The 21,353-nt window shown below is 38.2% G+C and overlaps 1 pseudogene; it reads left to right on the top strand.

Annotated features, from left to right (window-relative positions):
* The first annotated feature begins 4,618 nt into the window (after positions 1-4,618).
* The window catches only part of LOC115990544, a 43,049-nt pseudogene continuing 26,314 nt past the window's right edge, over positions 4,619-21,353 (top strand).

Raw genomic sequence — 21,353 nt, 5'->3', positions numbered from 1 at the left:
AATTGAATCATGGGTTGAAACCCAATCCAAACCTACCAGCACACATTAACAATAATAAGCACACATCCGAATGCATGAAAAATTGTTAAAATACTAATGAAATGCAATGCATGGTCATATATCATCAAATTCATTAAGCCCAACCCAAAAATTTTAAGAAAAAACTCAAAAACCCCAAAATTTTTCAAAAACCCCAAAACCTAGGTCTAAAATGCATGAATGCATGAAAAGGGAGAAGATTAGAACACTTACCAAGTGTTTTGATCTAGATCTAGGCCAAAAATGTAGTGGGTGAGGAGATTTGAGAGTGAGAAAGTTGAGAGAGAAAGTTTTCTATCGAGAGAGAAATGAGAAAATGAAAATTGGATCACGCCTCAACTATATATAGAAAAACGCAGCTTGATGGATCAAGGAGCTATCGAGATCCGTCGAGCACTAAATCTTGAGGGATATGAATCTGTTGAGGCGCTGACGAGGATCTGTCAGTAGCAAAAGTATCTTGATGGATCGAGAAGCTGTCAAGAATCTATCGGCTAGATAGAAAGTTTCTCGTTGGATTGAGAAGCTGTCGAGAAGTTATAGAGACAAATTCCAGAAAGCTTGATGGATCGAAATTGTGTTAACTACTGTCGAGAAAAGAAGAAAGGGGGACTTGATAGATGCAAGTCTATCGAGGATCTGTCAAGAAGCTATTGAGCTTGAAGAAAACGGGTTTTTCAAAGAGAGGAAAAACATATAAAGATGAATGCAACAAGCAAGCTACTTAAACATAGATCCAATTAACATGTTAAGCTCTCAAAAACAACTCTCAACAAAAAAAATGCAAAGCATTCATGATCCAAAAAACACACACACACACACACGCACACAAAAAACAAGTCTAACCAATTTTATATTTCAAAAACAAGTTATGACAGTTTAGTGAGCATACATTAACACATGTATTCCTTGTGATAGCCAAATCATATTGTACCTACACATGTATCAAAAGTAGCAAAGAATTTGTGTGTTGTATGTGAAAACATAGCAAGAGTGCATAAGTGTCTCATATTATGACGATTTGAAATATGAGAAAATCACCTACACTCACCCACAATCATAACTGCTTGATGGGGACTATCACCTTCGAGGTACATCCTATAACTCCTACATCTCCTAGAAACATGCTTGCAACCTTATTTAAAAGCATTTTGATTCTTTTTGCTTTTGATTTTCTTTGCATATTCTTTTTCTTTTTGAGCATATCATGCATAGGCATATAAGGGAGAGAGAAGAAATACCCAATTATGTAAGCTTAAACATCAATTTTGCAATGCCGAAGCATATATATGTTATTCATGATTGATGGGCTTTAGTAGTGAGATAGTTATTTATGCATTTCTCTTATGATTTTTTAGTCATTCTTGTCAGAAAGAGCGATATGAATGTTAAGTATAAGAGATTACTTAATCGTACTCATCACAAACACGAGTCACAAAACTCACTTGCTTAATTGTGCATTGAGATGCTCATTTAAGCTACAAAAGATACAAAGTTTAGAAAACTTTGTTTCAATGGCCATCCAAGGTACACAAGTACCAATATACACATACACGTATTGTTTTTGTATTTTTCTGATTTTTCACATTTTTTTTTTCTTTATATTATATGAGAAACAAAATAAAACAAAATTGAATATAAACAAACAAAAACATGTTAAAAAAAAAAAAACATAAAAGTAGACTGACTCAAAAACAAGAAAGCAAACAAACAGGTAATGCATAAATAGAGAGAGAGAGAGAGAGAGAGAGAGAGAGAGAATGTGACTAAATCACTTAAAGCTTTTGTCATTCCACATTTTGGAAGAACCTTTCCTTTGAGTGAACCTTTGATCCATTGGTGAGGGGGAAGAATTGAAACCATTCAAGTTTTAAAGGAATAATGAGGGCCTTGAGAAGATCTCCAAGAGGAGCAAAAGAGGATGGAAACTAATTCTCGTTTCCAGATGAGCCAAGAGGAGCAAAAGAGGATGGAAACTAATTCTCGTTTCTAGATGAGAACATACTATTGCTTTGTTGAGTGGCTGATCACTTGTAGCAATTTGGACGAGTATGCCCTGAAGCTCCACAGTGATGATAGAGATGTGGCTTCTTCGGTTGAGACTTTTTGTTGCTGACTTTCTTAGTCTTAGGGTTTCTAGTCTCTTTCTTTTCAACCTTAGTTGGTGCTTCTAAAATAGATTTTCCTTTATCTAAGTTCTCACTAGCTATTTTAGTTTTAGCTTCATCATTCTTAGAATTAATATTATCAACAAGTGAGACAAACACAGTTGTACTAGATGAGGCAATATTAGGAGAAGAGAAATCATATCCCAAACCGGTTTTATCAGAAGCAGCTTTTTGAAAGCTTAACATCTCATCGAGCTTTGCACTGGAAGTCCTTTCCAATTGTGCTTTAACATGGAACAGTTCTGCTTCAAGCTTTTTTGTCCTTTCAGCAAGGAAGTTGTTCTTGAAACACAAAGCTCCAATGGTTTGATTTGCTTCATCAACCTTTGTAGAGATCTCCTCTCGATTTAGCTCCACATCACTTAGCTTCTTGGTAGCTAACCTATATAGTTTCTCATGCTTCTCAGAAACCTTGTACAATTTTGCATAGGCTGTATGGATGTCATCTTGTTCATCCATTTTCTTAAACTTAGATACCACCAAGTCCTCTTTAGCATCTTATGTTTCTGTAACCCCATCAGTAGGATCAACTATAGCAGTGAAAGCACTCAAGATTCTCTTGTCATCACTGTCATCTTACTAAATCTCAGGCTCAATGTCACTCAAGGTAGCAGCAAGAGCCTTGCTTTTCCCAATTGACTTGAGATATGTTGGATATTCTTGTTTCATGTGTCCAAAACCTTGACATCCTAAGCACTTTGGTCCAGAGGGAATAGTGTACTGACCGCCATCCTTAGCATCCTTCTTTCCTCTGTCTTGGTTTTTGAAATGAGAAGAACTTGATTGCTTACGGTCCTTATCAAATCCTTTCGCATTGACATTCTTCATGAACTTCTTGAATTGCCTAGTGATGTAGAATTTCATCTTGGAATCTTCATCATTAGAAGACTCATCAGTCTCATTACTTTTGGCCTTTAATGCCATGCTCTTGCTTTCGCTACCCTTTTCGATTCTAGTTAAACCCAATTTATAGGTTTGCAAGTTGCCAACCAGCTTCGTCAAAGGAATAGAGTCAATATCATTTGATTTTTCAATGGTAGTGATCTTGACATGAAATCTCTCAGGTAGAGACCTTAGCACCTTTCTTACAACCTTGGATTCAGGAATGGTTTCCCCAAAATTAAAGGCAGAGTTGACTATGTCCTTTAGCTTGGCATAGAACTCATCAAATGACTCATCCTCCTATATTTTTATCTCCTTAAAGCTAGTAATGAGCCTTTGGAGCTTTGAATCCTTGACAACCTTAGTTCCTTCATAGATTGTCTAGAAGATAGTTCATGCTTCCTTAGCAGTTTCAATAGAGAATATCTTCTTGAACTCCTCATTGGTGACCACACTAAATAGAACATTTAATGCTCTACTGGTGAAGTTTGCCACTTTGATCTTGGCATCATCTTAATCTACTAGCACTTCCTTTGGCTCAGTCCAACCAATCTCCACAGCTTGCCACACTTTCTCATCTAAAGGCTGCAAGAAAACTCTTATGCGTACTTTCCAGTATGCATAGTTAGTGCCATCAAATAAAAGAGGTATAATAAGAGATTGTCCACTATCCATGACAAGCATGGGTCAATGGATCATTTAACAAAGATTAAACCTAATTAGAGTGTGCCTGCTTTGATACCACCTGATAGGTCGAAAATTTACTATTGAGCTTTAATGAACAACACTTCTTCACTTGTTTCTTGGAAAAATTTGCATGGCTTCAATACTAAACTTGAACTCTTGTTCCTTGAAGTACTAAACTCATCCTACATCTACCCAATTACAAGTAAAGTACATGTTGTCAAAGGATTAGCCAATTTGCATAACATATATCTCTAACAATTTCCACATATGTCCTAACAATAGAGACCAAAACACCTCTTTAATGAAAATAGTATGTGTGAAGTTTACTATGAGCGAGAATGTAGTTTTTTTTTCTTTTTCTTTTCTTTCTTTGTTTTGGTTTTTTGATATACTGATAGTTGAGGGTGGGAAATTTGAACTTTAAATGTCTTAGCTGAAAACACCAAAATGTACCAACTAGTTAAGTTATGAAACTCACTGCAACGAGAATGTATCTCTATATTTTCCATATTTGTTTGTTTGATTTCTATAGCATGCCCCATTTGTTATTGTATTTTTAATATAGCCCTATTCTTGAATATTTCCCTAAGCCTTGAGGTAACAAACCTAATGGCAAAGTTAATTTGGAAGCAAATTAAGTTAACTTTGAAGTCCTGAAGTCTCAAAGAATTATTTGAAAATCTTGGTTTTATGAGTGTGTGTGTGTGTTTTTTGCTCTATCATTAACAATAAATCGGGCGCATATTGTCAACCTTCTATGCATCTTGAACTCTTGCCACTAGAACCTCTCTCTCTCTCTCTCTCAAGATTCCTGACCTTCGTTTATGTTTTTCTTTTAAATAATGACTACTGCACACAAAGGGCAAATTGGAATTTTGGGATGGAGGATGGAGGTTGTAGCTACCGAAGACAATGGTGGGTTGGGTAGATTAAGCTGCTGGAGGTGCTAAAGGCAGTGGTAGTGACGTGGGTCTGTGGTGGTCGAGGCTAGGCGGAGTGATGACGGTCTGTGGCGATGTCGTGTGAGGCTGACGGTCTATGTGGCACCGTGGCGAACCGCTAACTCCAGTTAGTACCTCAGTACTCTCTCTTAATCTCTCCACTCCAATCACTCTCTCTCAGTCTTTGATTCTATGCCTCTCTCTCTCTCACTTTTTTTGAATTTTTTTTTTTTTTTTTTTTTTTTTTTTTTTTTTTTATCTAAATCAATTTCTAGGGTTAAAAGTGTTAATGAGTTTAAAAAAAAAAATTTGGGTTAGGCTTGGAGGGGCCAGTTAGGGTTGGGCTGGGGGGCCTCGGTAAGGGTTGGCTAGGCTTAAAGTATTATATATAACTAAATTTTTTAAATTATTTTTTGGGTCAAGGGGCCCAGGCCCCCTTGGGCCCCCTATTGGGTCCATCCCTGCTCAATACTCTCTCTCGGTCTCTAACTCTCTTTCTCTCTCAACTCTCTCTCTCTCACCTTTTTTTATTTTTATTATTTTTATTTTTTTTCTAAATCGGTTTCTAGGGTTAAAAGTCTTAATGGGTTTAAAAAAAAATTTGGGTTGGGTTGGGGGGGCCCGGTAAAGGTTAGCTGGGCTTAAAGTATTATATATAACTAAATTTTTTTTTTGGGCCAAGGGGGGCCCCGGCCCCCTACTGGGTCCGTCCTTGAGGATGCTAGATAAACTCGTGTAGGCACAAGTAATAGTTGGAGACATCAAGACCGTAAAGCTCAAGCTATGGGTACCACCACCCAGCGGGGAAATGTTGCACCAAACAAGCGCATTGCGAATGGGAAAAATGAACCTGATCATCTTCTTGTCCTAGTTCATGGAATCATGGCTAGGTATACGTTGGACAAAGACTATGCTAAAAATAGCACACACCTAGGGTAGAGATTGAGGAAGTGAGAGCTAAATGATAGAAAGAATGTAATAAATGGATAACATGTGCTACTTGTATGTGGTATGGTTGTTGTTCAGTTGAAGAAAGAGGTCCATATTTTTGAACTTCATTCTAAATTATGCACACTAGCATGCATTAAAATTTTCCTCCTCTAAATTTACTTCAACATATTCCTTTTTTTTTGGTCGATTTTCTCACTGCTAGTTTGATATTTCAGTTTCCATATGTTCAAGAATCTGAATCCCTTTTCCTCCATTAACTACTTTGTTGTGATTTATACTTGCAATATTTATAGTATGCATGGGAAGCCCCCAAAAATAATTTTAAAGGAATGAATTGAATGTTGCATCAATGATTCCCGTTAGCAAAGACATACGAGCAGAAAAAGAGAAAGAAGGGGGGATGGGGTGGGTTTTTTACAAAGTGGGTCTATGTAAGTGTTTGCCTGAGTAGCACGCTTTTGACTCAATACTTGAGTCTGATTCATTGCTTAGATAAAGTATGATTGTAGGACTAGCAGCATAGGTCAGATTTCATTATAATTTTTTTATATGCCTTTCCTACTTTGGAAGCCTCTGTACTTGCTGGTGCTCCAATTACTTTTGCTGGCTTAAACCATACTCATCTAAAAAAGTATTATTGCTATTAATCTTGTTACATGTGTTCTGCCTCGTTAAACTTAAGAATATGTATATTTTGATCTGTTGATACACTTTTTGTCCAGTTTGGTAGAATTTGGTAGCTTGATTAGATGTTAATTGAAAGCAATTTTCAATGAAAGATGTAAATTTTATTTGTAAGAAGTAAAAAGGTCCTTTGAAAGTGGATGGTGAGTTTCTGTACAACTTGATACAAGTTTCAAAATTTCCATATTTTTTCTTCTCTTGTGCACTGTTGGATGTTCTTATATGATATTGCTTCTTTGATTTTCCTACTTAAATTATTTCTATTAAGAAATGATTCTCACACTTAGCCGATAGATCAAATGAGAATCAGAGTAGGGTCTTTCATAGTTATGTTTCCCTGCCAATTACTTCACAGTTATGTTTCTTTTGGGCTTTTATCTCTGAAGTGTATCAAGTTGACTGATTTTCTGAGTAGTGCAGCCCAAGTGACTGATTATATGTAGAAGCAGAGTTAAAGAAGCGTCTTGGAAGAAACTTCTTAATTTATGGTATGTTCACTCAATCTCTCTTTCCTATTTTTAATGTAACTCAACTCAATTCATAAATCCGTTTTGTGGGAGAGCTCCTTTTCATCAATTGGATTGAATTGAACTAAAAGGTTCAACCATTATATGACATGTGACATATATAACCTAAATTTTGATCAATTTAGCAAAGCTTGGACTATCCTCTATAGGGAATTAACCTGAAATTCCCAACCTATGAGAGAGAATAAAAAAAGAAGAGTAAACGCACGTCAAAGAAAAACAATCACATGCACAAGATAATATTTACGTGGTTCAGGAATTTGCCTACATCCACAGAGTTGCAGGGATTTCACTATTATCAAGGAAAATACAAAGTGCGGCTACAGCTTTTTCACTCTCTCAAGAATGACAACAACAACAACATCACCCTAATCACCAAAAATGGTTTTTACATCCTACACTCCAGCTTGGGCCTGTCGGCCTAAGCCTCCGCTCCATGGACTCAGCCTCAATAAATCTCCCATTAAAAATCACGTAACATTATTCGAGTCAAATCGTCAACCGGATCAAACACAACTAGGCTCCACAAAGCCTAACAAATCTCCCACTTGGAGACTAGTTCAATCACCAACATCAACCGCAATCCTCCAAAACATTCCCTCATCCCTGTAACTTATCCTCTTATCCTCAAGTTAGAAGACCAATTGAAGCTACACACAACTTCAACTTCTCAATGGTGACACCCTTAGTCAACATGTCTGTCGAGTTCTTAGATCCACAACTCTTCTCAAGTATTACCAACTGATCTTCAACAAGGTCATGGACAAAGTAATATTTTTTCTGTATATGCTTCAACTTTGAATGAAAAGCCGAATTTTTGGCAAGTAAGATTGTACTCTGACTGTCACTATGTAGAATGCCCATCTCCTGCTTCTTACCCAATTCATCTAAGAAACCATGTAGCCAAATCATCTCATTTCCAGCTTCAGTTGCTGTAACATACTCAGCTTCTGTAGTAGATAAAGCGACAATTTTTTATAGATTTGAAGCCCATGATATAGCTGTACCACTTAGAGTAAGAACAAATCCAGTAGTACTCTTTCTACTATCAATATCACCAGCAAAATCAGCATCTACATAACCTTACAGTTTCAAACTCACACCTGTGAAGTAAATACATGTATCTGATAAACCCTTCAAATATCTCAGAATCCACTTGACTGCCTCCCAATGCTGCTTTTAAGGCCTGCTCATGAATCTACTCACAACTCCCACTACATGTGCAATGTCTGGCCTTGTATATACCAAAGCATATATCAAGCTACCAATAGCTGAGGCATAGGGCAACTTGCTCATATGGTCCTTTTCTTCTTTTGTCTTCGGTGACTATTCTTTGCACTTGGTTTATTAGGTAAGCTGTAGTGCTAACAGCATTAGCCCAGAAAATTTTTGGTAGTCCAGCATCCAAGCTCATACTCCTAACACATTCATTGAGAGTTCTGTTCATGCGCTCAGCCACACCATTCTGTTGTGGTGTCCCAAGAATGGTCTTCTCCATCCTAATTCCCTGTGCATCACAATACTCATTGAACCCTCCATCTATGTACTCTTTTCCATTATCTGACCTCAAACATTTTACTTTCAAACTTATTTATGTCTCAACTATGGCCTTCCACTTCTTAAAAGTTTCAAATACATCAGATTTATTTTTCAGAAAATAAACCTATACCTTTCTGCTTGAGTCATCAATGAAAGTGACATAATACCTTGAACCTCCAAAGGATGCAACCGAAAAAGGCCCTTACAAATCAGTGTGTACTAACTCCAATTTTTCAGCCCTCGGTGTCCTGCCAATTTTCAAGAAGCTCACCCTTTTCTGCTTTCCTAAGATGTAACTTTCACACATGTCAAAATCAATGGACTTCAATTCTTGTAGTTTTCCTTTTGACAGCAGTATCTTCATCCCTTTTTCACTCATGTGACCAAGTCTACGGTGCCATAGGCTTGTATCAGTACTTGCATCAGCAAACGCAATTGTGTTTCTTGGACTTGAGGTCATATATAGAGTACCAATTTTCTTTCCACGAGCCAATACCCTAGCTCCCTTTGTAACCTTCCAAGTACCACCAATAAATAGTATTGTATGTCTTTCATCATCAAGTTATCCAAAAGAAATCAGATTCCTCCTCAGATTAGAAATATGTTGAACCTTCTCCAGTAACCAAACAAACCCATTGGGTAACTGAAAGTTCAAATATGTGTATAAACACCCTTGAACGTTTAGACCCCCAATTTACAAATTAACCAATTCAAGTTTTCTGTCAAACAACTAGTGTGTGGAAAATGAACATAAGCTATAATATAGAATTGGATAAACTATCTAAGCCAAATTAAAATCACAACTCATAGTAGATAATAAAAGGCAAAGATAAAAGGGAAGGAAGATGCAAACACAAAGACAACACGCGATGTGTTATCGAAGAGGAAACCGAAGCCCTCGGTGTAAAACCTTTACGCCGCCCTCCAAGCGGTAAACAATCCACTAGTAAATGTAGTTGGGATACATGGACAGCAATGGACTCTCCAAGCCTAATCTGCTCAGTGCACCTAAATCCTCCAAACTTCTTACTCCAACAAGGTTGCACCGAACCTTTTTCTTTTCTAGTTTCCTGGATTCCGCTACTAGACCATAGCATCCACCAATGTATATTGGTTCCTTCCTAACTACTTCCCAGCAAACCAAACAGTCCTCTCACAGTGATAAATATGGTGAGAATAAGGTTTTGGTAAAATGCCTCTCAAGGATTTGACAATGGAGAGGAAGAGAGTTGAGGAATTTGAAGAGACTCTAATGTATAGATTGTTAGTGAATCAATCTTGTTTTTCTTTAGGGTTTCTCTCTCAAAATTCTCTCTGGAAGCTCTCATACATTTATGGGTATAAGGGGTATTTATACTAGAGTGAGAGAGGAATGTGAAACGTTAGGTTTTACAAAACAGGGGTGGCTCGCGGCTTGGCCTCGCGACTTGACTGAGTCACAAGATCCAGTTGCGAGATAACCGTATGCCCAGTTGTCCTATTTTGTCCTGTAGTGCTCCAGCTAACATGATTGTTCACCTTCTGGCACGCTTGGCACGTGTGCTACGTTTGGCGGCTTGAAAGCCGCGAGCCTCTCGCGAGTCCTAGTCGCGGGTCTATGCTTCACTGCACTGTCTTGAGCATTTCTTCACACTCTCTCACACACTACCCTTACATGATTCCCACCTAAATACAAGGTTTCTAAGTGCTATATTACAAGCAAATATGTCACGGACTAAAGCCAACACATTGTTGATTAAATTGAACTTTACAATTTCCCCCTTTGGCTATTCCATGACAAAACACCCTAAAACTAACTCTAGACTTAAATGTGAGTTTGGGAATAATGGCAAAACTCACTCACACCTAAATCTAGAAACTGTGAAGCTCTTGAATCATATGAACATGAATCTCCTGAAACATAACAATAAACTACGATCATTGTATGCAGAAAAGCATGAAATACATATGAAGCAGGCATAATGTGATCAACCAAAGATAGAGTTAAGAAACAAATCATGGCTTGATCAAACAAGCAATCACTACAAGGTAGTGACTACAATGCTCATTCACACTTGGAATGAACACTTGAACATACAAGCTAACAAGAACAATGCAAGTTACTTGTATGCCCAACACTCAACCAATGCATAATACACTAAGTATATGCATCTAGAAACAATCCTACAAGGGCACAAGAGTGACAGTACATAAAACAAAATGCAAGACATTTAGATAGAAGTACTAATTTCAACATAGCATAAAAGACTGCATTAAGCAAGGTACAAACCATAAAGCCTACAGAATATGCAAAAAAACATTAACCCTAAAAGCTTACATAAGCACATGGGTACAAAACACAATATAACAACTTAAATCAAGATTATAAGTTATGAGTTAGAAACAAGAATACACCAAAAACCACAGTGTATCAAACCCATAAAAAACACTAAGTACCCAAAACATAACACATATAAAGATAATGTCTAATTTTAATGTCTAATTTTGACAGCTCCCTCTCAACATATTACTCCCCCTTGAGGGCTGAGCTGCAGGGTTGAGCTGCTTTTCTGTCACATCAACAAAAACAAAAACAATATCTCCCCCTTTTTGATCGGAATGGCCAAAGGGTCATTGTCCATGCTAGGTGGTGAAGCTGTCAAGTTTTGCAGATAAAATGTCAATCTAGTCCTGCATGGCTCTCATCCTCTCAGAGTGCTCGGTCTGGACCCCTCTGATTCCATCAAGTCGTTCCAGAATGACTTGAAAAGCATATGGAGGTGTATCTGAAGAAGTTGATACTCTAGTCCTTTTGCCACTCCTTCTAGGTGTTGAGGTTGATGCATGCCCTGCTGCTTCTGCCTTAGTTTCCATTGGGACACCCTCTCCTTCATCACCTTTATCTTCTTCACCTGGAAGCCGAACACTTATCCTTTTGAAGGTAAGCTTGTTAATTGCAGAGGGTGTGGACATGGGACTGATGTCTCGAGGGATTGGAACACCTTTCTTTTTGAAGATCCTCATCAGCAAACTAAGGAAGATCAGTTTTGGCCTAGAAGTGGTTCTAGTCTCATCCACAATAGTGTCATATATGTGGGAACTGATGTCAATGAATGTCTTTTCTTTGAGATCCATTAGAAAAATTGCTCTTGCACAGTTGATTGTAGTTAACTTCTTTATGGGGTATAGGTTAAACATCATGATTATAATTAGACACCTCATGTCCACTGGAAAAGCTGTGGTATTCAGACATTTCCCTTCTCTCTGTCCACCTATCCTCTGTTGAACAATTTCAATAGACACAATCCTATCTTTGTAATTGACAAACTCTTGATCTTCTAATCCTTCAAGCCCTAGCACATTATCAATGTCATGTGCATCCAAAGTGAACTCCTTACCTCTAACCCAGCAGCTTAAATCATATTCCCTTATCACAGCATTTGAATAAAACTCCCTAATCAGGGATTCACATACTACAGGGAGATCACTCAAAAGCTTTTCCCATCCTCTCCCTTCAAAACAGTTGGGGATAAAGGTATTCCTTAAATCCTCCAAATCTACAAATCTTTCTTGAATAATTCTTGCTTTCAAGAAGAAGTCCTTGTATCTCTCAAAGTGGGAAACAGACCTGAACAAATTAGGGTCCATTTTCATTCTCTTATCTGCCTTCTTTGCAGGTGTTTTCTTCTTTGGGGATGAAGGTGCCATCTGTAAGCAATCAGAAAAGGCCACAACAACATAGAACAATACATGTGTAGAACTAATCAATACTATGTAATTAACAAAGAAATTGCAGCCACATAGATGAACTTGAACACTTAAACATTATGCTACTTAGATCAACCACATGGATGAACAAGCCTAAAAGAGGAAACACAAGAACAACAGGGAGAATGCAGGGGAGAATTAAAGCAGCAGAGATAGAAAAAATCCTAAAGACAGATATATGTCAATGAGACATAGAATGTGATGAGAATGACATGACTCATAATCAGCATAGTAAAACTCACAGATGCTCCCAATAAATGCACACAATAGAACTGGCACATTCAGCATAGTGAACCACACATTCAAAATAGGAACATTATGAAACAACATAACAACATAAGATCAGACAAGATGAGTTACAAATAAACAAACCCTAGTTAAGCACATGATGAAGAACAAAACCAACAACAAAATTAAGCTCAAACTCAATCAATAGTTTTCATAGGCTAAGCATGGACAAAGAGTAACTGACGAAACAAAAACCCATCTCAAAATCATAAACAAATGTGAACAATCCAAAGGGAAGAACACAAAAACAAGTAAAATAGAGTTCAAGATAGAAAACCAATACCTGTTACTTGAAGATTTTGAGCTGAAAAGAAGCAACAATGGAGTTTGAAAAATGGGTACACAAAGTGTTTGGGAAGGAGACAGTTGAGAAAGAAGATAAACAGTCACAAAAGTTCGAGGGAAAATTGAAAAAGATTTAAAAAATGACCCTATTTTTGCCAAACACGCGTTTTTTACGACTTAAGTGAGTCGCCACCAAGTCGCCATTTCAAGCCGCCAAAACACTCAAAGACAAAAATTTGAAAAATTTTTCTAAGTGTTTTTTGCGACTAGAAGGTCTACCCGCGAGAGAGTCGTGAGCTGAGCCACGAAAATCTCTAAGTAACTCTCGCGACTGGATCTTCCACTCGCGAACAAGTCGCCAAAAATGACCCGCGAGCACGCAACTGAGGTTCGCGACTTGACTAACCCGTGACTGAGTCGCCAAAACAGGGCAAAACTGAATTTTTGATATTTTCAAATTTTGAGGACAAAATACTTTCCAAAAACACCTAAAATACTCAAAAATCTTTTTGTGCTTGAATTAACAAAGATTGAGTATGTGAAAACATATTTCATTAAGTACAATCACAGAAATGATTATGGCATTTATCAAACACAAACTTGTGTGTTGTTGATATCAACAATGAGATAGTCCTTAGTCTAATGTGAAACTTTAATGATCAATTCAACCAAGGCATACACAATTAGCACTAGATCATGTGATCTATCTCAATTATAGAAATATGTATATATGACCTCCCACAAAACTTGATAACATATCTTAGAGCTTTACATTTGACTCCACTTTCAATCATAACATTTGATCTTTTTGATCCTTTTTAAGACAATCACCTCTCATTGTGAGAGTGATATTAGATATTTTACCTTGATGAGATAGCCTTTGGCTTTTTGAATAAACATTCACTTTAATTTTAGGTCGTTTACCCTTTTTCTAGTCGAATACTAGAATGTGCGACAGACTTTTGCAGCTCAATATCTCTTTTCATTTGGAGATTTACATTTGGTGAGCTCTTTTTAGCAATAAAATAAAATAAAATAAAGAGTGGGAAGATATATAGACACAAGTCTATGCATGTCTCAAGATCATCATAACCATTCACTAATCATTCATGACAAGTTTGAAGATCTATTTACAACAATCACATAGATTTCAAGATTTCTCCCACAGTGATATGAGTGCAATGAAACAAGCTATGCTGGAAAATGCATAAAGCCAGTAGCACAAAGGTACAAGGCAAAACAAGTTTTGAGACAAAAACTCAACAATGTCAATCAAACTTTTTGATTTTCTAATTTTTATGTAATTTTTTGGTTTTTGACACAAGAAGAAAAAGACTGATAAAAAACAAAAGAAAACCAAAAGTATGCACAAATAGACAAACACACAACCATCAACATAAACAGCAAGCAATCAATCAAATATCGTCACAAAGCATAGGAAGTATTAATGCATGGACATGTTGTAATGCTTATGCATGAGTACCCTTTTTCACCCACATGTCACTTGCGTTTGGGGTGATTTCCTTATAGGATTGGGTACGGGAGTTAGGGTTTTCAAACCTTCGTGAGAAACTTTTCAAGCAGTTGGTGAATGCACCAATCATCTTCATCACGTTCATCATTCCAGGATCACCATTTTGATCTCTCGATTGTTCACCTACCCAATTTCTTCTATCATTTCTAGGTCCTCGTGACCTTTGAGGAGTTGCACTATTCTTTGCTCTTAGCTTTTGGCAATTTAGTCGAGTATGCCCTTGAAGTCCGCAATGATGACACACATAAGTTGATCTAGGACCTCTTTGTGGTCGTGGACGAGACTTGGCATGAGATTCGGACCTGCCCACAGATTGATTATGGGAATTCAACAACCGTTCATTCCCCACATTTCTCTTCTCCTCTATCTTAGGCTTCTCAGCAGTAGGACCAACATCAGCTAATTCTTTGGCCTTTATAAACTTCACTTCTTTAGTGACATTTCCAAATGAGCTACTTCCTCCGGTATATCCCAACCCGGATTTGTCTGAAAAGCACTTTTGCGATGAAATAACATCATCTAGTTTCTTGGTGGTGACCCTTTCAATTTTGGCATTTGCTTGCACGACCTCTTGCTCAAGAAATCTCATTTTTGTGTAAGCTTCTGACAGCTCATCGTTTAGTGTTTCTATCTCACATTTGGTCTCCCTATATCGGATTAGGAGACTTTTATAATCCTCCTTTGCCTTCTTCATTTTTCTCACAGCTGCCTTGGCCACCCATGTTTACTCACCCGACTTCTCCAGGAGTGAGTTATAATTCTCTTGAAGGTTGGCTGTGCTTTCATCTTCTTCAGCATCTAATTCTTTAAAAATTCCAATTGATTCTTCATCACTATGTTCTCCAAAGTCTCGTACAAGCAGATTTAACTCGTCTGAAGACTCAACATGAACAATCGTCATAAAGGCTGAGTAATTCCCCTCTCCATCACAGCTTTCTTCAAATTCTGAGTCGGATGAATTCGAGTCACTCAATGTCGTGGCATACACTTTTCCTTTCGATTTCAAATAATTCGGACATTCTTTCTTAAAGTGTCCATTCTCATTACATTCGAAACAAGTGACACCTTGTGTAGGTTGGGATTCTTTTCCATTTTTTTTTTTTTGAATTCCCTTTTCTCCCTTCCTGAACTTTGGAATTTTCCTTTATCATCAAATTTGCCATTATTTTTGAATTTCAAGAATTTTCTGAAATTTTTAACAAGGTAAGCAACATCTTTGTCAACCACATCTTCTCCCAATGAGTCATGATCCTCCACCTTCTCACTAATGGTCTTAAGAGCAAGAAATTTACTCTTCTGTTGATTGGGCAGCGACATCTCATAGGTCTGAAGAGAACCAACCAGCTCCTGGACTTTGATGTCATCAAGGTCCTTGCTCTCTTCAATCGCTGTCACTTTAGCACGAAAACTTCCTAGCAACGATCGAAGGATCTTTCTTACAATTTTAGAGTCCTTCGTTTTCTCTCCCAAATTGAACTTCCTGACAATCACTTCATTTAGCTTGCTATAGAAAGAGTCAAAGGACTCATCCTCACTCATTTTTAACTCCTCAAACCGAGTGGTTAGCTTCTACAGCTTGGTGTCTTTTACTTTCTTCGTGCCTTCGTAAGTGGTCTCCAATATCTCCCATGCTTCTTTAGCAATGGTAATGTGAGAGATCCTGTGAAATTCATCTAGAGACACATAAAAAAAAATAGTGAAAGTTCAAAAACGTGTATAAACACCCTTGAACGTTTAGACCCCCAAATTACAATTTAACCAATTCAAGCCTTATGTCAAACAATTAGTGTGCGGAAACTTAACATAAGATATAATATGGAATTGGTAATACTATCTAAGCCAAATTAAAATCACAATCCACAGCAGATAATAAAAAGGCAAAGATAGAGAGGAAGGAAGATGCAAACACAAAGACAACATGCGATGTGTTATCGAAGAGGAAACCGAAACCCTTGGCGTAAAACCTCTCCGCCGCCCTCCAAGAGGTAAACAATCTGTAAGGTTGAATTTATTCAACCATCTAATTGGCTTTATTCCGTGCCAAATTTGCTTGTAATTCAGCATTTAGTAATCCTGTATTTAGGTGGGTTTGATGTAAAGGTAGTGAGTGAGATAAAGTGAAGATTGCTCAAGAGTGTGCAAGAAAACAAAGACTCGCAGCTGGGCCTCGCGGGTGACTCGCGGCTTCAAGCTGCCAGACGCAGCACACGTGCCAAGCATGCTGGAAGGTGAACAGTCATGTAAGCTAGAGCACTACAGGACAACTGCCCATACAGTTATCTCGCGACTGGATCTCGCGACTTAGTCAAGCCGCGAGCCACCCCTGTTTTGTAAAACCTGACGTTTCACATTCCTCTTCCACTCCAGTATAAATACCCCTTTTACCCATGATTTTGAGAGAGCTTCTAGAGAGAATTTTGAGAGAGAAACCCTAAAGAAAAACCAGATTGATTCACCCATAATCTATACATTAGAGTCTCTTCAAATTCCTTAACTCTCTTCCTCTCCATTGTCAAATCCTTGAGAGGTATTATACCAAACCTGATTCTCACCATTATCATTACTGTGAGAGAGTTGTTTGGATTTCTGGGAAGCAGTTAGGAAGAAACCAATCTTCATTGGTTGATGCTACGGTCTAGTAGCGGAATCAGGGAAGTTAGAAAAGAAAAAGGTTCGGCGCAACTTCGTTGGAGCAAGAAGCTTGGAGGGCTTAGGTGCACTAAGAAGATTAGGCTTGGAGGGTCTATTGTTGTCCATGTATCCCAACTGTATTTTCTAGTGGATTGTTTACCGCTTGGAGGGTGGTGGAGAGGTTTTACGCCAAGGGCTTCGGTTTCCTCTTCGATAACACATCGCGTGTTGTCTTTGTGTTTGCATCTTCCTTCCTCTCTATCTTTGCCTTTTTATTATCTGCTGTGGATTGTATTTTGTTTTGGCTTAGATAGTTTTTTAACCAATTCCATATTATAACTTATGTTAAGTTTCCGCACACTTGTTGTTTGACATATTGCTTGAATTGGTTAAGTTGTAATTTAGGGGTCTAAACGTTCAAGGGTGTTTATACACGTTTTTGAACTTTCATTTGGTATCAGAGCGGTTATACTGCTATTAGTTTCATTACCATTGTGTGATCCTTGACTCCCTTTTGAGATGGATCGGTCTCAATCCCTAAATGCACCTCCATATTTTGATGGTAGTAATTATGCTTTTTGGAAGGTTCGCATGAGAGCTTTTCTGTGTTCTATTGATGAATCTGTTTGGGATGCTGTTGAGATTGGTTGGACCAGACCTGAGGCAGCCAAATCCACTTGGGATAAGGCAGCACTTGCTGCATCTAATGCTAACAGTAAAGCACTCAATGCTATTTTCTGTGGTGTGTCTCCAGATGAATTTCACAGGATTTCTCATATTACCGTTGCCAAAGAAGCCTGGGAGATTTTGGAAACCACCTATGAAGGCACGAAGAAAGTGAAAGACACCAAGTTGCAAATGCTAACCACTCGGTTTGAGGAGCTCAAAATGAGTGAGGATGAGTCTTTTGACTCTTTCTATGGGAAGCTAAATGAGGTGGCTGTCAGTAAGTTCAACTTGGGGGAGAAAACGGAGGATTCAAAAATTGTAAGGAAGATCCTTCGATCATTGCCGGAAAGTTTTCATGCTAAAGTGATAGCGATTGAAGAGAGCAAGGACCTTGATGACATCAAAGTACAGGAGCTGGTTGGTTCTCTGCAGACTTATGAGATGTCGCTGCCCAATCAACGGAAGAGTAAATCTCTTGCTCTTAAGACCATTAATGAGAAGGTGGAAGATCAAGACTCATCGGGAGAAGATGTAGTTGACAAAGATATTGCATACCTTGTGAAAAATTTTAGAAAGTTCTTGAAATTCAAAAATAATGGCAAATTTGATGATAAAAGAAAATTCCAAAGTTCTAGAAGGGAGAAAAGGGAATTCAAAAATAAAGATGGAAAAGAATCCCAACCTACACAAGGTGTAACTTGCTTCGAATGTAACGGGCATGGACACTTTAAGAATGAATGTCCGAATTATTTGAAATCGAAAGGCAAAGTGTATGCCACGACATTGAGTGACTCGGATTCATCTGACTCAGAATTAGAAAAAGCTATGATGGAGAGGGGAACTATTCGTCTTTTATGACTATTGCTCATATTGAGTCTTCAAATGAGTTGAATCTGCTTGTACGAGACCTTGGAGAACATAGTGATGATGAATCACTAGGAATTATTGAAGAATCAAATGCTGAAGAAGATGAAAGCACAGCAAATCTTCAAGAGAATTATAACTCACTCTTGGAGAAGTCGGGTGAGTACACAAGGGTGGCCAAGGCTACTGTGAGAAAAATGAAGAAGGCAGAGGAGGACTACAAAAGTCTCCTAATTCGATATAGGGAGGCCAAATGTGAGATAGAAATATTGAATGGTGAGCTGTCCGAAACTTACACAAAAGTGAGATTTCTTGAGAATGAGGTTGTGCAAGCAAATGCTAAAATAGAGAGGGTCACCACCAAGAAGCTAGATGATGTTATCTCATCTCAAAAGAGTTTTTCAGACAAATCCGGATTGGGATATACCGGAGGAAGTAGTTCATCTGGAAATGTCACTAAAGAAGTGAAGTTTGTAAAGGCCAAAGATCCAGTTGTAAATGACCTTACTGATGAAAAGCTCAAGGTGGAGGAGAAGAAGAATGTGGTGAACCAACGGATGTTGAATCCCCGTAATCAATCTGTGGGCAGGTCTGAATCTCGTGCCAAGTCACGCCCATGACCACAAAGAGGTCCTAGAGCAACTTATGTGTGTCATTATTGTGGATTTCAAGGGCATACTCGACTAAATTGCCAAAAGCTGAGAGCAAAGAATAGTGCAACTCCTCAAAGGTCAGGAGGACCTAGAAATGATAGAAGAAATTGGGCAGGTGATCAATCTAGAGATCAGAATGGTGATCCCGGAATGATGAACGTGATGAAGATGATTGGTGCATTTACAAACTGCTTGGAAAGCTTCTCACGAAGGAGTCTTATATTCATATGATTCAAGTGCTTCACAGTTTCTAGAGTTAGATGTGAGTGAGTTTTGTTCAACTGTTCCCAACTCACATGTTAAGTCTAGAGTCTGTTTTAGGATTTTGTCACAGAATAGCCAAAGGGGAAGATTGTAAGGTTGAATTTATTCAACCATCTAATTGGCTTCATTCCGTGCCAAATTTGCTTGTAATTCAGCATTTAGTAACCCTGTATTTAGGTGGGTTTGATGTAAGGGTAGTGAGTGAGATAGAGTGAAGATTGCTTAAAAGTGTGCAAGAAAACAGAGACTCGCGACTTCAAGCCGCCAGACGCAGCACACGTGCCAAGCATGCTGGAAGGTGAACAGTCATGCAAGCTGGAGCACTACAAGACAAAACAGGACAACTGGCCATACGGTTATCTCGCGACTGGATCTTGCGACTTAGTTAAGCCGCGAGGTCAAGCCGCGAGCCACCCCTATTTTGTAAAACCTGACGTTTCACATTCCTCTCCCACTCCAGTATAAATACCCCTTTTACCCACGATTGTGAGAGAGCTTCCAGAGAGAATTTTGAGAGAGAAACCCTAAAGAAAAATCAGATTGATTCACCCACAATCTATACATTAGAGTCTCTTCAAATTCCTCAACTCTCTTCCTCTCCATTGTGAAATCCTTGAGAGGCATTATACCAAACCTGATTCTCACCATTATCATTACTGTGAGAGAGCTGTTTGGATTTCTAGGAAGCAGTTAGGAAGGAACCAATCTTCATTGGTTGATGCTACGGTCTAATAGCGGAATTCGGGAAATTAGAAAAGAAAAAGGTTCGGCGCAACCTCGTTGGAGCAAGAAGCTTGGAGGGCTTAGGTGCACTAAGTAGATTAGGCTTGGAAGGTCTATTGCTGTCCATGTATCCCAACTGTATTTTCTAGTGGATTGTTTACCGTTTGGAGGGCGGCAGTGAGGTTTTACGCCGAGAGCTTCGGTTTCCTCTTTGATAACACATCGCGTGTTGTCTTTGTGTTTGCATCTTCCTTCCTCTCTATCTTTGCCTTTTTATTATCTGCTATGGATTGTATTTTGTTTTGGCTTAGATAGTTTTTTAATCAATTCCATATTATAGCTTATGTTAAGTTTCCGCACACTTGTTGTTTGACATATTGCTTGAATTGGTTAAGTTGTAATTTGGGGGTCTAAACGTTCAAGGGTGTTTATACATGTTTTTGAACTTTCACAATCTACTAGAAAATATAGTTGGGATACATGGGAACATTTAGAAACAACTCATCAGCACAAGTTTAGATAGAATGAAAAAAAAATTTAGCTAAGCACATGATGAGGACCAAAAACATCAACAAAAAAAAATTTCACACTCAAGCAGCAGCAACCACAAGCCTAGCAAGAACATAGAGCAATAGTCGTAACACAAACCCATCTCAAAAACATAAACAAACATGAAAAATCAAGGGGGAAAAACACAAAATCAAGTATAAATAAGTTCAAGAATGAAAACTCATACCTGTTACTTGAAGATTTTGAGCTGAAAAGGAGCAACAATGGAGTTTGGAAATGGGAGTACGGAGTGTTTGGGAAGGAGACATTTTAGAGAGAAGATGAACAGTCACAAAAGTTCGAGGGAAAAACTGAAAAAGGTTTAAAACTGCCCCTATTTTTGCCAAACACGCATTTTTTGCGACTTAATTGAGTCGCCACAAAGTCGCCAGTTCAAGCCGCTAAAACACTCAAGGACAAAAATTTGAAAAAATTTTCTAAGTGTTTTTCGCGACTGGAAGGTCTACCCGCGAGTGAGTCGCGAGCTGAGCCACGAAAATATTTGAGTAAACCTCGCGATAGACCTTCCACTTGCGAACAAGTCGCCAAAAATGACCCGCAAAGACGCGACTGAGGCTCGCGACTTGACATACCCGTAACTGAGTCGCCAAAACAGGGCAAAACTAATATTTTGAAATTTTCAGATTTTTAAACAAAATACTTTCCAAAAGCACCTAAAAACACTCAAAAATCTTTTTGTGCTTGAATTAACAAAGATTGAGCATGTG

Source organism: Quercus lobata, chromosome 5 (genome assembly GCF_001633185.2).
Source record: "Quercus lobata isolate SW786 chromosome 5, ValleyOak3.0 Primary Assembly, whole genome shotgun sequence".
NCBI lineage: Eukaryota > Viridiplantae > Streptophyta > Magnoliopsida > Fagales > Fagaceae > Quercus > Quercus lobata.
The sequence above is the reverse complement of the archived record's forward strand: the minus strand, read 5'-3'. Positions and strand labels throughout refer to the sequence as shown.